Below are 8510 nucleotides of genomic sequence, written 5' to 3'. Positions count from 1 at the left end.
AAAAATATAATATTGTGAAGTTTATGAAAATAAAGTAGTATGTTCCTAGTGTCAGTGAACATGAAACATGTCACTGAAATCTTGGGTGACATTGAAGAATAAAACGATATTGATGAATGTGTTACAAAGCGTGCTAAAGTTATGAATATGTCAATTGTTGGGAAGAAGCTCCCTAAGAGTATTTCCCACGCTCCTCTTGATAATATGTTCTTCCATTATAAGGAAAGTGTTGCTAAGTGGAAGTTTGTCTACCATCGAAAATATCTTCCGAAAGAGAAATATTTGTTAATGCTTAGAGGTGCACTAAGATCATGGAGCTCCTTAGTGATGCCCAACTATTGAAGACTGTGATTGATATTGGGGTTGTCTTTTGATGATATATGTATATATAAGGTATGTCTTTGATGGTTTAGCATAATTTTTCCCTAATTTTCTAATAGGTGTATGCAATTATTTAGCTATAAATGGTATATACCACCTCCAGCTCCCAATTATACCACATTTGATGTAGATGTTTAGTGGATTGGTTATTATTCTAGCATTTACAAGGTGCTTGGTTCAGTAGTTGTGGTGATCACTCCGTATGAGATTGATGATACTTACATGTGAGATATTGGATCGAACTCTAGTATTGTCGAAGGGTAGCTTCTTGGTTCGACAGTTCGACAGAGTTAAGCATGAAGTCGAAGGATTGTTCACATGCTGGTGTCGAAGTGTGCATGCTGTAGTCGAAGATGGGTCTAGCATGCAGATGTCGAAGATGCTAGAGTTGTTAGCATGTTAAATTAGGTTTTAGTGTTTAAACCCTAATTTGTTAAGTTAGCTTGTGTATTAAGTTGGCTTGTGTAATGGGCCTTGCTGAAAAAGCCCATTAGTTAGTATGTTAGGTTTTATTATAAATAGCATACTAGTCTCTCATCATTGCTAAGCTGCAAATCCTAATTTAGGGTGAGAGAGGTTATTTGTTATTCTTGTAAACTTGTAATCTTGTTTTAAGAGAAAGTGAAAGAATAGCAGTTATAACCAATTCTTGTGTTCTTCTTCTCCTCCCTAATTCCCTATTATACTTTGTTCTTGGTATTCAATTCACAACAAATTGGTGCGGTGAGCGTGGAGAAGATGCCTTCAACAAAGTATGAGATTGAAAAGTTCACCGGAGTGAATGATTTCGGTCTGTGGCGCTTGAAGATGAAAGCCCTACTGGTTCAGCAGGGTTGTTTGGAAGCGTTGAAGGGAGAGGCAGCCATGAATGCTGCATTAACGGCAGCGGAGAAGACAACTATGATCGAGAAAGCACACAGCGCAATTCTGTTGAGCCTTGGTGATAAGGTTCTCCGGCAGGTATCAAAGGAGACGACGGCATCAGGGTTATGGGTGAAACTTGAAAGTTTGTATATGACCAAATCGCTGGTAAATCGACTCTACCTGAAGCAAGCTTTGTATTCATTCAAGATGATTGAAGACAAAGTATTGGCTGAGCAGTTGGATATGTTCAACAAGCTGATTCTTGATCTTGAAAATATTGATGTGAAGATCGATGATGAAGATCAAGCGCTGTTACTATTGTGTTCTTTGCCTCGATCACATGCTCACTTCAAAGAAACTCTCTTGTATGGAAGGGAGTCCCTGACGTTTGAAGAAGTTCAATCAGCCTTGTACTCTAAGGACTTGAATGAACGAAAGGAGCATAAACCTTCGACTGTTGGCGAAGGTTTGGCCGTTAAAGGAAAACTCTTACGAAAGGATGGTAAGTTTGACAAGAAGAAAGGCAAAAGCCAGTCGAAGTCTTACGGTGGCGAAGCATCTGGCATTAGATGCTACCATTGTAAGAAGGAGGGTCACACAAGAAAGGTGTGCCCTGAACGCCTGAAATATCATGGAGGTAAGGATAATGGCAACGCTGCCATTGTTCAAGATGATTTCGAATCATCTGATGTTCTTGTGGTTTCAAGCAGTGACTCTAAGAAGGAGTGGATTATGGATTCAGGTTGCACTTGGCACATGACTCCAAACAAAGACTTGTTCGAGGAATTATGTGATCAAGATGGTGGATCAGTATTGCTGGGAAACAACAAGGCTTGCAAGATTGCAGGTGTTGGATCTGTGAGATTCAAGCTCCATGATGAGTCAATAAGGTTGTTGACTGAAGTCAGGTATGTTCCTGATTTGAAGAGAAATTTGCTTTCTCTTGGTGAATTCGACAAGAAAGGATATGTTTTCCAAGGAGAGAAAAGTATCCTAAGAGTCATGAAGGGGTCGAAGGAAGTCTTGAGAGGCGTGAAGAAACAAGGCTTATATACCCTTGAGGCTGAAGTTGTAAGTGGTTCGACAAATGTTGTATCCACGAAACCTTTGTCGAAGACAGAAATCTGGCACATGAGATTGGGCCATGTCAGTGAAAGGGGTCTGGTCGAATTAGGGAAACAAAATCTGCTTGGTGGAGACAAAGTCGAAAAGCTGAAGTTTTGTGAACCCTGTGTACTTGGAAAATCTTGCAGAGTGAAGTTCAACAAAGGCAAACAAAGAACACATGGATCCCTTGATTACATCCATGCTGATCTTTGGGGGCCTGCAAGGTGTCCATCACATTCAGGAGCAAGGTATTTTCTATCCATAGTAGATGATTATTCCAGAAAATTATGGGTATTCATCCAGAAGACTAAGGATGAAACTTTTGAGAATTTCAAAAGTTGGAAGACTCTGGTTGAAAATCAGACTGGCAGAAAGGTCAAGAGGTTGAGAACCGACAATGGCCTTGAATTTTGCAATGAGGCATTCGACAGTTTTTGTGCTGCCTTTGGTATTGCAAGGCACAGAACTACTGCAGGTGCTCCACAGCAAAATGGTTTGGCTGAAAGATTTAATCGAACTATTTTGGAGAGAGTCAGATGCATGTTGACTAGTGCGGGGTTAAAGAAGGTGTTCTGGGCTGAGGCTGTTTCGACAGCAACATATCTGATAAATAGATGTCCTTCGACAGCGTTAGATATGAAGACACCTGAAGAAGTTTGGTCGGGACATCCACCAGATCTCGACAAACTGAGAGTATTTGGCTGCGTAGCCTATGCTCACATTAGGCAAGACAAGGTCGAACCTAGAGCTCTGAAATGCATGTTCATGGGATACCCAGAAGGAGTCAAAGCTTATAGGCTATGGTGCCTAGAGCCAGGTCACAGGAGGTGTATCACCAGTCGAGATGTTGTTTTCAATGAAGCTGAAATGGCTTTTAAGAAAACTGATGATGTTGGTCGAAGTACAGAAACATCTGACGAAGAGCTGGAACAGGTAGAGATTCCTGTTGAGGTGGAGCATGTTGATGCTGAATTGCATATCCCAGATGAAGTCGAAGAAGAAGCAGAAGATGCTGAAGTTGAGGAAACTGACGATGACTACCTATTGTCGAGAGATAGGTCGAGAAGAGTCATCAAGCCACCTCAAAGACTTGGATATGCAGATCTTATAGCTTATGCCTTAATCTCTGCAAGTGAGGTTCTAGACGAAGAACCTAGAGATTATAAGGGAGTTATGAGGAGTCAAAATAAGACTGAATGGCTGAAGGCCATGGATGATGAGATGAAATCTCTTCATGATAATCACACTTGGGAACTGATCAAGAAACCTGCTGGGGCAAGGTTAGTCAGCTGTAAATGGATTTTCAAAGTTAAGGAAGGAATCGAAGGAGTGACGTCGAAAAGATACAAGGCAAGGCTGGTCGCAAGGGGTTTCACTCAGAAAGAAGGTGTCGACTTCAATGATGTGTTCTCTCCTGTTGTGAAGCATAGGTCCATTCGAATGTTGCTTGCCATGGTGGCACAGTTCAATCTTGAACTGGAACAGATGGATGTGAAGACTGCGTTCTTGTATGGTGATCTAGATGAAACGATCCTGATGAGGCAACCTGAAGGGTATGTCGAAAAGGGGAAGGAAGATTATGTGTGCAAGTTAAAGAGATCTTTGTATGGGCTGAAACAATCTCCTCGACAGTGGAATAGGAGATTCGACAAGTTCATGGCACGCATAAGTTTCATTAGAAGTCAGTTCGACCACTGCGTTTACTTCAGATTTCGACCTGGTAATTCATTTGTTATTTTGTTGCTTTATGTGGATGATATTCTCATAGCAAGCAACAGTGTCGAAGATGTGATGAGGGTGAAGGCTGAACTCAATAAGGAGTTCGATATGAAGGATCTGGGAGCTGCTTCCAGGATTCTTGGAATTGACATTCGAAGAGATAGAAAGAAGTCGAAGTTATGCCTATCTCAAGAGGCATATCTACGGAAGATTCTTGAAAAGTTTGGTATGTCGAATTCGAAGCCAGTTGTGACTCCAACAAACCCTCAATTCAAGCTGAGTATTGATCAGTGTCCCAGTACTGATGTCGAAAGAGCCTATATGAATAGCATCCCATATGCTAATATAGTTGGTTCTTTGATGTATGCTATGGTCTGTACTAGACCCGACATAGCTTACGCAGTCAGTCTTGTAAGCAGGTACATGGCGAATCCTGGAAAGGCTCACTGGCAAGCATTGAAGTGGATTTTAAGGTACATAAATGGGTCTCTGAATAGAGTCCTAATTTATGGTGGAGCCTTGGGTGAAGATAGTAAAGCAGTAATAGAAGGATATGTCGACTCTGATTATGCAGGTTGTATGGATTCCAGAAAATCTATTTCTGGATATGTTTTCACTGTGTTTGGCACTGCAATTAGTTGGAAAGCAACACTTCAGAAGGTTGTTGCTCTATCAACCACTGAAGCGGAGTATATTGCCCTAACTGAAGCTGTGAAAGAAGCATTGTGGCTTGAAGGTTTTGCAAAGGAGCTGAAACTTCAAGGTCGAGGTATCACTGTTAAATGTGATAGTCAAAGTGCAATACACCTGTCGAAGAATTCAGCCTATCATGAGCGAACTAAGCACATTGATGTGAGGCTGCATTTCGTCAGAGGAGTAATCGAACGTGGAGAAGTCCAAGTGCTGAAGGTTTCGACTGAAGACAATGCTGCTGATATGATCACCAAGACATTGCCGAGTTGCAAGTTTTTCCACTGTATGCAGTTGATAAAGCTGCATGAAGAAAGCTAGTTTGTTCCTTGACGTTGTAGAGTTAGGTCCAAGGTGGAGATTTGTGAGATATTGGATCGAACTCTAGTATTGTCGAAGGGTAGCTTCTTGGTTCGACAGTTCGACAGAGTTAAGCATGAAGTCGAAGGATTGTTCACATGCTGGTGTCGAAGTGTGCATGCTGTAGTCGAAGATGGATCTAGCATGCAGATGTCGAAGATGCTAGAGTTGTTAGCATGTTAAATTAGGTTTTAGTGTTTAAACCCTAATTTGTTAAGTTAGCTTGTGTATTAAGTTGGCTTGTGTAATGGGCCTTGCTGAAAAAGCCCATTAGTTAGTATGTTAGGTTTTATTATAAATAGCATACTAGTCTCTCATCATTGCTAAGCTGCAAATCCTAATTTAGGGTGAGAGAGGTTATTTGTTATTCTTGTAAACTTGTAATCTTGTTTTAAGAGAAAGTGAAAGAATAGCAGTTATAACCAATTCTTGTGTTCTTCTTCTCCTCCCTAATTCCCTATTATACTTTGTTCTTGGTATTCAATTCACAACATTACATGTAGTAGTATTATAGGGTATCACATCCTCATTTAATACCCCCTCCTCAAGAGGAACACGAAGTCGTGTCTGATTGAGTCCATGATGCAGGACCTTAAGATCCTAGGTTATCAATAATAATTAGCTCACTATAACATCATATCCAGCAAGTAAATGATGATGATGAAGACGACCTGTAGTTTAGGCACTTCTTTCAAGCATCACACTTATTTCAAGGAAGACCATTATAGTAGTTTTTGTTTATTAATATGTGTTATTATGAGTGTTGAATTATGTATTATTGACATTAATTTGGAGACTTGTGTATTATAAGTGTTAGATCATGTAACATCAATGACATCTAATAAATATAACGTCAATAACATCTAACAAAATATAACATGCATAAAATTATGATATGCTAGCAATGTTAAACTTCCATATATGCAAACACAACAAAAAATATCAATTAAGTTATTGTCATGCCAACAATCACAAAATCAAGTTGTTTGTATTTTTTATTCTTGTATGTATTGTCCATAATCAACGCAATAGAAAAATATCCATAATCTTCTTCTACTCCAATAAACATAATTTGCATCCTATATCAACTTAAACCAATGTTGTATCTTAATTATATGACCTATGATCTCTTTTTGTTGCATACTCTTTTGTTTACATATTTGCATGATCCGAGTGACATTCTTAGAATCTTGATCTTGGAATGACACAAGTATGTGTTTCAGTGGAGCATAACACTTTGTCAAATCAGTAACATGTTTCATCTTATTTGTGCATATACACCCCACAAACGCATGACATTCAAATCTATCAAGTAAAACATGGTTGTGAGGTCCATGTTAGATACTTACCCCTACCTTATTATCGGATATAGATCCTCTACTGCACAAACCCATGCAGCTCTCCCTCATGCTGCTTCATGTGTCTATCTCTCTCATCATTTCTATCTCTTTCAGCTCTTTGCATTAATTTTGATTTTTTACTTTTTCTTTCATCACACACAAAGTTAAAGCTGGACTCCTGCTAGACAGCAGGGGATCCAAATCCCTTATTATCCCTTCTCGTGTATCAAAGCTTTTTGTTATGGGAAATGCATAATAATGTCTACACATATTTGATTTTTACCACATAGTAAAGAGTTATACATATTTGTAAGAGAAAAGGTAACATGCTGAAATACTAAAAGTAATTTATCATGTAAACAATGTGAGAGATACCAGATAAGTTAAATTTATGTACTCAACATGTTGTTTATGTTCTTTAGGACTTTCATCGATGTGCTCAACATATTCATAAAAGTTGTAGTCATCAGAGGAGGATTCTCTAACTTTAGGGTGGGAAATGCACTCTACCTTTCTCTCTATCTCACTCTAAAAGTGCATTCTCTCTCATATTGTTTCCCTCCTTATTTTCATGTTTTTTTCAATTCTCTCTTATCAAAATTGCCTAAAGTTATGGGAAGTTAGAGAATTCAAAGTTAGAGGATCTCCTTCCGTAGTCATCCCACATCTTCGCCATAATTTGAGACATGTCAAAGTTTAATCTCTTATACTAAGGGGTTATTTTCTATTTAGATAAACTTTCTTATTCCTTAATGATTTAGAATATGTTTAGATATTATAAAATAAATTGAGCAAAATAGAGTGGAAAATAGAGTGGAACAGACAAAATGAATTAAAGAACTCATTTTATTATTTGTATGTTTTATTATGGAATATATCAATTTTATCATTTCGTCCAAATTGAAGAGTACAAAAAATAATAAAAAGTGACGAAATAGAATAAAATTTATTATATTAGGTTTCACGATTAGAATTCGTCTTATTAAAAATGAACGAGTAAGATATCGCGGGTTCGAACTCACAATTCTTCATTAATGTTCCTACACAACTACTAGTTATGCTGTTTAACCAAGACAAAGTACTTCTTTTACTTAAAAGCTATTTGGCAATATTAATTTTTAAATTTATATTACGATATATAACTTATAAATTTATATATTTAAAAATCCTTTTTTTACGAGTTTGAGTTTGTAACTTATTTTGATTATATAATTCAAGAACTATATTGTTTTGTTGGACCAAATATAACAGATACCTAATAAGCTAGCGGACAGGGCCGGCCCTGGGCCAGGGCAAGCAGGCCCACAGCCCAGGGCCTCAAGAAAATGGGGGCCTCCATTTGGGAGGTGTATATAAAAAACTATAATACTGAAGTAAAAATAAATATATTTACTACCGTAATTAACAAACAAATTAGGAATTGTGGTCCAGCGGTTGTTCATTTAATCCCAGCCTTTGTTCATTTGCATTGAATACTCTCTGTCACCAGTTCAAACCCCACTACAGCCATAATTTTCTTTTGTATAAATTTTAGAAATTATTTATATGTTATAATTAAATATTTAAAAGTTTATAATATAATTAACTTATTTATTATCAATTTTTTATTATGAAATCAAATTCCCTATTATTTATTTATGTTTTGATTTATTATTTTTAAGATCATAAAAATAATTTTTTTACTAGTTAGGTAAACCTACGTATTATTATCAAGACGTTGTTTAGAATTACTCCTATATTTCTTAGTCATATGACTTGGTTTTTCGCAACTGAAGCAAGAGAAAACACTACTTTCATTCCTTTGAGACGATGTTTGTTGCCTAGAAATTAGAGCAATTAAGGTTCTTAAAAGATTTTTATTCTTAATTCAGTTAATCATATTGCGATTTTGAATTCTTTAACGATTTGCAGATGATCTTCTTGTCCGTATTGAATTTATTTTTCAAATTTTTGGTCTTGTCTTCGAGATTCTTTTTCATTTCGAAGGCGAGTAATAAATCAATTTATTATCAAGGGTCCATTTTTTTCTTTGCCCTGGGCCTCTAAAAA

Source organism: Vicia villosa, linkage group LG2, assembly GCF_029867415.1.
Source record: "Vicia villosa cultivar HV-30 ecotype Madison, WI linkage group LG2, Vvil1.0, whole genome shotgun sequence".
Lineage (NCBI taxonomy): Eukaryota > Viridiplantae > Streptophyta > Magnoliopsida > Fabales > Fabaceae > Vicia > Vicia villosa.
Note: the sequence above shows the minus strand (reverse complement) of the source record.